The 9,666-nt window shown below is 42.2% G+C and overlaps 1 pseudogene across 1 annotated transcript; it reads right to left on the bottom strand.

Moving 5' to 3' along the window:
* Positions 1-254: 254 nt before the first annotated feature.
* LOC101585007 lies at positions 255-813 on the bottom strand (annotated as a pseudogene). Its single transcript, XR_001117037.2, has one exon. The product of XR_001117037.2 is annotated as a peptidyl-prolyl cis-trans isomerase A pseudogene (transcript).
* Positions 814-9,666: the final 8,853 nt, after the last annotated feature.

Below are 9,666 nucleotides of genomic sequence, written 5' to 3'. Positions count from 1 at the left end.
AATCTCTAGATTGCTTGATATCAAGTGTACCTAGAGTAATGAAGAGGATGGAAAAAGAATTAAGATATGTTATTTTTTTAACCATTATTTAGCTTTATTCATAACCATAAACTTAACTCTGCAATCCAGGTACATTTGGAGGGGAGCAAGGAAAACATGGAACCCAAAGAACTGCAAGAAGAGCAGAGATGATGGGGTGTCTTGAGCAGGGAGGGCAAAGGGTGCTCTCCTGAGCTAGAGGAATGGTCTGGTCTGGCGGTGGCAACACACACAAGTCACACGCGTTAGAGCTGTCCACAGTCGGTGATGGTGATCATCTTGCTGGTCTTGCCGTTCCTGGACCCGAAGCGCTCCATGGCCTCCACCGTGTTCATGCCCTCTTTCACCTTCCCGAAGACCACGTGCTTGCCATCCAGCCACTCAGTCTTGGCAGTGCAGATGAAAAACTGGGACCCGTTTGTGTTTGGCCCAGCATTTGCCATGGACAAGATGCCCGGGCCTGTGTGCTTCAGGATGCAGTTCTCATCATCAAATTTCTCCCCGTAGATGGACTTGCCGCCAGTGCCATTGTGGCGCGTGAAGTCACCACCCTGGCACATAAATCCTGGAATAATTCTGTGAAAGCAGGAACCCTTATAACCAAATCCTTTCTCTCCAGTGCTCAGAGCACGAAAGTTTTCTGCCGTCTTTGGAACTTTGTCTGCAAACAGCTCGAATGAGACGCGGCCCAAGGGCTCGCCGTCGGCAGCGATATCGAAGAACACGGTGGGGTTGACCATGGTTGGCAACAAACGACTAAGAGGAAGGATAGAGGCTTCTGCAAAGCCTAAGATATGTTATATACCAACTCCACTCAAGGAAAGTAATCCTCATGTACTGAAAACATATACTAAAACATAAAAACAATAACTACAGAAGTAATGATATGATCAAGGGCAGAATCTGTACTATTCCATTTGAATATGAGCCACCAGAACTGTGAACTAAATAAACTTCTTTTCTTCCTAAGTAGCCCTTGTTGCATATTTCATTAGAGTAACAAACACTGACCGAGACATCATACAAAACGTGGAACATTGATATCTGTCTTTTAGAATGATGCTTCCATATTCTTCTCTCCTTTACCTAATGTATAAACTACCACAACTCTTTGACCCTTCTTTTCTTTTTTTTCAATGTAGTATTTTATTTTTAAAAAATATTTTATGTATTTATTTATTTGGTACAGGGTCTTACTACACAGCCTGGACTCATAGTGATCCTCCTATCTCAGTCTCCTCAGCTCTGGAATTACAGATGTGCACCAGCACGCTGGGTTTTGGTGGCCAGCACAGAGACGTGGAATGTGGTACTGGGCATTGAACCTGGGTCCTTGTGATTGCCAGGCAGGTGCCTAGACCATGGAGATATCTTCCCTGCTTAAATATAGTATTTTATATTCCTAATAAGTATTCTGTTTTATTTTGGTTTCTTGTAACTTTATATTCCTAATAAGTATTCTATTTTATTTTGGTTTCAGGTAATCTTTTGAAATTATCATTATTCTAGGAATGAACAGCAGTGACCGATGTTCTTTTTTTTTTAATATTTATTTATTTATGTGTGTGTGTGTGGCCAGCTCAGCCCACCAGGGGGCAGCACTGGCTGGCATGTGGTGCTGGGGGATTGAACCGCGGTCCCTGTGCTTTGCTAAGCTTGTTCTAAATAGGTGCTTTAGACCACTGAGCCATCTCACCAGCCCTGAAATTATCATTATTCTTACTTTTGTGTTGACAGGATTTATCCAGATTTCTGCATGTAGCTTGAATTAATTTGTCTAAGCTATTGAATAATTCTATGCATACCCTCCAATTTGTTTATGTGTTTTCTTGTTAAGAATGATTTGCTGTTGTGAACAGTGCTGTGGCGAACACTCTTCTGCAGTATTTAGGAGTATAAGCTCAAGAGTTTGGGGTGGAGATATGTAACTTATGAGTAGAATTGCTGCACAATGTGGTACATGAATGTTCAACTTTACCAGATAATGTCCAACAAGATAATGTTTTATAGAATGTATATGTCATGATGTTGAACTATAGTGCCTTCAAAATTAGTATTGTCAAACTTCCTAATATTTTCCATTTGAGTAGACATAAAACGTTATCGCCTAGTCATCTTTATATTCTTAATTAATGAGGTTGGAAATCTTATCATTATACATTGGCATAATGTGTTTCCTTTCCAGTGGTATTTCTGTGTATGTCTTTCACCCATTTTTCTATCATCCTTTGTATATTGATTTGTCAAAATTCTTTACATAAGCATGATACTCATTTTACTGGTTATTTATGCTGTCAAGATTTTTGCCCAGTTGAGAAATAGTCATTTCATATTTTTTCAGTGAGTTTTAATGAAAAGTCCATCTTAACATGGCAACATTTGTCAACCTTTCTCTTTTATATTTGTTTTATCTTAAGAAATGTTTCTTTACTTCAAATTTGTAAATTAATTATTTAATGCTTTAAGGAATTACTTTTGAAATTTAAGTCTGAGCCATCTGGGTGGCTCTCTGATTTTAAATTATTCCTACTGAATCCTTCCAATGTCCCGTGCCCAGAACATCATTACTTTTTCATTGTGCAAATGATAAAAACCAGGTTCAGGAATGGTAAGAAACTTGTTGAACTCCCCATAGCTGGCAAGCAATAAATCCTGACGAGGAAATCTCCTGGATTCTGAATTTTGTGTTGTATAATATCTGCTTTGCCCTCATGCCTCAGGAAGGTGAGTCCCACCAGCAGCAAAGTGGCATAACAGTAAAAAAAAAAATAGTTTGTCTCTCTTCAAGACCCAATCATTGCTGGGGAGATGGCTCAGTAGAATAAGCACTTCCCTGGCAAGCCCAAGGGCCTGAGTTCAATCCCCAGTTCTGAAAAAAACAAAAAAGGGAAAAGTATTGCAAATATTAAAAAAAAACCCAGTCATTTTTATGACCCAAATATATTTGCAAGTTTTCATCAAAAATCAAAGTCGTACAATTTTACTGGTATTAATTTTGCTCCCATTGTATTGATGTCCTCCTGAGTTAATGGAAAGCACTACAGAGTGTGCAAAGGATCCGCGTCCTTGCTGTGTTCCCAACCTGTCTTCACACAGGTTTTCAACTTCAAGATGCATATGTTCTCTAATTTTTAGTTTCTATGGATTGTTAAAAGTTTAACGTTTAATTGTTTTTGGACTGTTGACACACATCTTTTATGTCATACATGTTTTCTTTTTTTTCTATTAGATGTCTGTTCTTGGCGATATTTTCCCCAGAGCCATTATTTCCTATTTGCTTATTTGTTTTTGAGTCAAGTTCTCGCTAAATTGCTAAATTGCCCAGGCTGGATTCTTCCTGTGATCCTCCTGCCTCTGCCTCCCAGAGTGCTGAGATTCCAGGCATGTACCACCAAACCTGGCTCATTGCTTCCTATTTATTGTGATTATTTCAATTAATAAATGTAATTGGAACGAAAGAGCTATCATCCCCTGCTTTATTTGCACAGGAAGTAAAAATTTGATAAAGAAAGAAAATCTTCAGCACACTTACTTGAAAATTGTATGAATAGAGTGAATACCAAATTGTATGAATAGAGTGAATACCTGAGTTCCTCTTATGCACATAGATCAATTGAAAAAGATTTTCCCAGAGAAAAATAGCTTTAACTCTGGAAAGAATTTAAAAATAGGCTTAGAAATTCATGTCCACAAAATGAGAATCCTCTTTTTTTCTCATTACACACTTTGAGTATTATATTCTTGTGGAAATAAATGTATTGTTTCACGCTAAGTAATTATTGGGCCACCTGCCCTGCCCCTGCAGGCTAAAGTTAAAACTTGAGTAATAGAAAAAAAAAAAAAAAAAGGAACTTAATGTGAGAGCACTGTCCAGTAACTAGACTATTTACAGTTTGATTTCTTAAAATTCTATTTCTTAGTAGGCTTTCAAACATCAGTGTCCTAAGTTTTCCACTTTGCTTCTCCAGCAGCCTCTGAGGCCCTGGGGTCTTCAGAAGGACCCTTCGGATGGCTGATTCTGTCTTCCGCCTCCAGGTTTATCTCAGGCAATTTGACTGCTCCCATGAGATGCAGGATGTGTGAGTGGTGAAAGCCAGAGTCCTCGGCGTGGAAGCAAGTGTGGTCACCTAACTACAGCTTTGCCTTTGGAAAACAGCCACAGATTGGTTCTATATTAGAATATTAGAACCAACATTATACTTTCAATAAATTTATAATAGGAACATATATTTTGGAAGCTCTTTCATGAGAATGCCTTCATGAAACACACTTGAGGGTCAAATTAAACTTACGTCTTATGAACTAATTACATGAGCATTGTGTTTTCTGAACCCTGCGCTTTCTGTTCCCCTTCATTATACAATTTTATTTATCTAAAAATCTACTTAAGCTTATTGTATGTGCTGTAGTAAAAAAAAAAATGTCAGAGTTGTTTTAAAGTATCTAATTGGAATACTGCTATTTCTTATTTAGAGGTTAAGATAATGAAAGTTGGTAGGAAAAAAGAGAGCTTGGAAAATTATCAGTTTTCTTTCTGCAATATTTTAGTGATATCAGGTTATGATGTGATAATAATTACACTACTTTTTTATGTGATAAAAATTAACGTACTCCCCAAAATTTAATGTACCCCAGACTGATAAGATGTTTTTACCCTTTAATAATACTGCCAAGAACATAATTTCAATCATTAAACAGGAAATCAGATTGGTCTTTAATTAAAATATAGTGACAAATATCTAGACATTTAAGTAATAATTTAGTTTGGCTTTGCTGTCTGTCTTCTCGAACACTCCCTATCTCGAGAAAGAAAAGAATACAGGTTAAGACAATTTAACTAAAACATTGTTTCAGTTTTATTATGCATTATAATATAATATGAAGGTGAAAGTTCTGCCAAAATTATAATCAGGGTGCATGAGCTCTGCATTGAGATGATACACGTAATGCAAAGAAAAACATCTATAGACAGAAAGACTCAGAGAACTAATGATAAAAGCCCATTTGTTACATTTTTAATCAATTAAAGTGAGAAAGCAGTGTGTGCCTTATCCAAACCATAGATTCTGTATAAAATCAACCAGCTTTTGATTGACTTGTCAAGATTCAGAAGCAGGATCCTTATCACTTCTCAAAATAATGTTTATAATCTATAAATTTTATAATACAGATTTTATATAAAACATATAATATATGCTAGGAGTCAATGTGAGAACATTTCAAATCCAACTTTTCTTACAAAGAGCTGTATGTTTCTGTTTGTCTTATTTCATCTGAAAAATTTTGTTTTAACTTAAAGATGAAAGACTTCGCATAAATATTATCATCCATTTAGCTTTATGCAAATACACCTGTAAGTTTCAGTACTTAGGGTGCCTATACTAAATGGTGATTGTAATTATATGCTAGCCTAAATGTAAATATCTTGTTAATCTGCTCCCTCTATACATTGATTTTATATTTTAATTCATTTGTAATCTGTATTTTTATACTTCATGTATAGACATGAATATCACTGAACACAAAATGAAAAAATATATGTGCTACATAAGACATCTCTAAACAAAATTAGATTCCTTCAGCATTTTAGCAAAGAATACAGAAATACGTGTTCAGTTTAATTATCTAACAGAATATACTAAGAAGACAACCTTCTAATTTCCAAAAGCAAACAGCAGAGTTTAGCATTCTGTGCTTTTATATTCAAATATCAAATTCATACAGTAGCTCTATCAGTTCATAAGGAAGTCGATTAATAACAATGGAATGTTGCTTAAAAGTCATCTGCTTAGTGGTTCTTAAAGTATCAACACTGATGAGGACACAAATCCAAAATGTCAGAGCACATACCAAGCATGTGTGCAAGCATGCAACTTTTCATAGAATTCATCAATTTATCCGATGGGTCACCAGTGATATTTAAATCATCCTAAACTTTCCACTCTTGTGGAAACTATTTTTATGCTTTTCATATTTGCATGTGTCTTATAGGAGGAAAACTAAGTCCAGGTTTTGGCAATTGAGCAGACTTTCCTCGGAAGGAAAGGATGAAAAAAACTCTGAAATGTGCTCACTGTGAGCGAAATCCTATAAATGAAGCCCAGAAGTTCTCATGTCTTTTGCCTTCAATGAGCCTTGCAGTAATTACAATGCCTCTGTAAGTTTTAGCCAGCCTCGCTGCTGAAGCAACATTAAAATCAAACTTCTACTTTTGCCGGGGTACCACCTCCTCTATGCATTCACATAATTAGCACCTCACCACTTTACGCTGTTCTGGGGCTTCCGGCCTCCTCCCGCCTCACCTCCACTGAGAGGAGCAGTTATTACGATCTCATAAAATTTTGTGCTCTTTCACCTTCTGCTGTTTTCCTCTATGGGATTCCTATTTCAGTCAAGATAAGGGGGAAAGGTGGGACAGATCAGTATTTTCAAGATGAGGATGATGATGCTGATGATGATGAAAACCCAGAAAATGGAAAGGTTTTAGTTGGTCTGTCCAGATTCACCTTAGACCTTGTATCGCCTGTCTAATTGCTGGAATTTTGATCTAGAGACTCAGATTTTGCAGGGGGATTGATGCAATAAGAGATGATTGCAGCCTGGCTATGCTTTACGTTGATTTTGGTTGTTTAAAAAGTTGTCTCCTCCCTCCCCTCGAAGTCCTGCCTTGTTGTGAAGTTACTGACTTACTCCTTCACTTCAAAGAAAACTCTACCGGACAGCCCTACTGTGGTCAACTAGAAGTACTCTAACGTTATTGCTTGGTTGTCCACCACCGGCGGGGGATGTTTGCATTTCCCTTTTATCTTCTTGTTTGTTTGTGTTTGTATCATTGGAAAGGGATTAGGCTGAAAGGTGAGCTTCTATCAGCAGCCTCCTGTTTCCCGGTTTTGCTGAAAAGTTTCTGCTTCAGGTCTGAGTCTCAAAGGGTGAAGGGAGCCCTGGACGTTGCAGAGTGAACCGTTGTCCTCACAGTAGCCTCCAGCAGGTCAGCCCTGGTGACGTTCGCCGCTGGACTCTTGCAAAAGGTGGGGGCGGGGTGGGGGCTCGCTCCTGAGCCAAAATCATCGCAGCCTCCAGCAGAGCCGACAGATGTTGGAGAGGAACTCGGTTCTGGAGCTGCAGAGCGGTGGGCGCTGGGCACCGAGCGGCAAGCACAGGGCTCTGGGCCCTGGGTAAGGGACCGTCTGTGTGTTTGGGGGAGGGCAGAGGGAGGTGTTGGGAAGAGCCGAACAGCCGCTGGAGCTCACCATCCCCGGGAGCGAGCTTAGCCACGCAGCCCGACAAGGCTCCAGAGCTGCGGCTGTGCGCCCCGGTCTCGCGAGGACCTTTGGGCGACTCCCCGACTCGGCCCCCGTATGGACCCACTGCTTTCACGAGTGGTAAGAAGGTGGGGAAATTCCCAGGCTCTGCTGAAAGCCAGTACAGGCTGGGCTGGGTTGCACCTGTTGCGGGCAAAAGACCCCAAGCCGCGCGCTGCCGCCCTCCCGTCAGGGCGCGGGGTGTGGCCCGAAAGTGCAGCCGCCCCCGCCGCCCCAGCCCAGGATCTGGCTCTCGAGCCCTCCGGAAGGTGCTTTGGCTCAGGCCAAGGTCAAGGCGCTTGTCTAGCAGAGGCCTCTTCAAACTGCTGCATGCAGACTTGGCCCAGCGCTGGCTTCTTCAATTTCCCCTTTCTTACCGGTCTCAGAAGGCGAAGGCAGACACACCAGAAAGAAACCCTAGGGCTTTCCCTGGAGCCTCCGGCGTGCTCCTTCTTGTATACGGGGTTTATATAAAGGGTCTGAACAGGGATTGCCAGGGAGCCCTCAGAGTCCAAAGCACCTCCGTCTTTTGGGCCTGGGGAGGACGAACCCCCTGGACAGAGAGCAAGGTTGTGGCGCTTTCACTCCCTCAGCCTTTCTAGTTGTCAGTCCCACCAAAGGATTGGCAGTGGGTGCAGGGAATGCCCTGTCAGGAGAGAGCCTGGAACTCCTACAAGTCCTCACCCAAAGTGTTTATCTGGCTAGGCCGCTGGACAGCGGACCTGGCAGCCTTGGGGAAAACAGAAGGTGCTGCGAGCAGAGGGTGCATGGCATCCTAGTTGGGAGCTCAGAAGGTCCCATTTAAGGTGACCTGGTCTTTCTGGAGCTAAGAAGGGGTATGTGTGAGTGTGAGTGTGTGAGTGTGTGTGTGTGTGTGTGTGTGTGTGTGTGTGTGTCCCCATTCAGGCAAAGCCTGGGCAGTACTTCCAGCCCTACTGCAGCCCAATTCAAGCTGCGCCTCTCAGCCCCATTTCCCTCTAGGCAGACAGGTCAGGCTGACCCAGCGCAGTCCAGCTTTTCTTTCAAGGTCTGGCCCATCACTTCCCCTTTTGTTTTCCGTCAACACCTTCTTGACTACCTGAAAGACACTTTAAACTTCATTGTACATTGTCCAGCTGAGAAAATTGGAACTTTTATGTGAACCAATAGACTTTGCAATGGGGTAAGTTTTCTTTGAAACCTGTTTTTGCTAACCCAACTTTGCTATTTTGAAATCAAAATAAGAGAGAGAAAGAGAGAGAGAGAGAGAGAGAGAGAGAGAGAGAGAGAGAGAGAACCTCAAGTGCAGCATTGTCAGTTTGGGAAAAGACTAAAGATTATGAAGGTGGCTCAGGAGGACTGCAGGGGGGCACCAGCCAGTGCTTGGGAAGCCCCTCTTTGCCATTGACTCCTTTTCCCAGTAGGGAGCTCCTCCTGCTCCCCACTGCCAGTGGACCATCTGGGAGTCCCTGAAAGCTGTGCTCTGGCGACCTGCTTCCCTCACTTCTGCCCATCACCTGGAATGTAGAAGTTCTAGAACCTTTTTTGTAAACCACAAGTGTGGCTCCAGATGTCACTGTCTTAGCTGAAATAAGAGCGTTTGGTGAATTTTTTTTTAAAAAATCATTTTGTTAGATATTAGTTGTGCATTTGATCATCATTTTTCCACACCCAATCAAATTTCTTGGATTCTTCGGTTTAAGAAATTTCCTTCCTACCGAGGTGGATGCAGTCTGAGGCTTGCGTCCCCTCTTCAAGGATATGAAGGTGCTGACCCTGAGGATGGTGTGTAGGTCATTTTCTTTCTTTTACCCTGAAGTGAAGTTTGGGTAGAAAAAAGCATCCGTTCTGACCTTGCGTCTTCCCAGCTGTCTGGTAGCACCAGGGCTGTTTTCACTGCACGACTGCGAGTTCGTATGCACCGTTTCCCGGAATGCAAACTCAGGACCAGGGTACGCAGCATCCTTCTTGTGCAGACCGCTCCACTGTCGTCCGCGGAAGCTGGGGCTTCGTTTCCCTTGCCCGCAGGACACTGGGGCGCAGAGCTCCGAACAGCCCGAGGTTCCCACACTGGTTCAGTTTTGCACTTTTCATGGGGACACCGTGTTGTAACCGATCGCCCGACCCTGGCTGCTCCGAGCTGGGAGCCTGTCGGCGGCGCGCAGGTCCTTCTAGAGGCCGGCGCTGATGCTGCCTTTCTTTAAGGGATTTCTGCCTTCCCGCCCTTTGGTTGCCTGGCGAAGGTCTAGATGGACAAAAACACAGCAAGGGGGAAGGAAAATTGGCGCCCACCTCCGCGCTTGGAAAGAACGCTCCAAACTCCAGGCCTCCTCCTTATCAGACAGTG

Source organism: Octodon degus, unplaced genomic scaffold, assembly GCF_000260255.1.
Source record: "Octodon degus isolate 3935 unplaced genomic scaffold, OctDeg1.0 scaffold00024, whole genome shotgun sequence".
In the NCBI taxonomy this organism is placed as follows: Eukaryota; Metazoa; Chordata; class Mammalia; order Rodentia; family Octodontidae; genus Octodon; species Octodon degus.
This window is presented reverse-complemented; position numbering and strand designations above follow the sequence as displayed.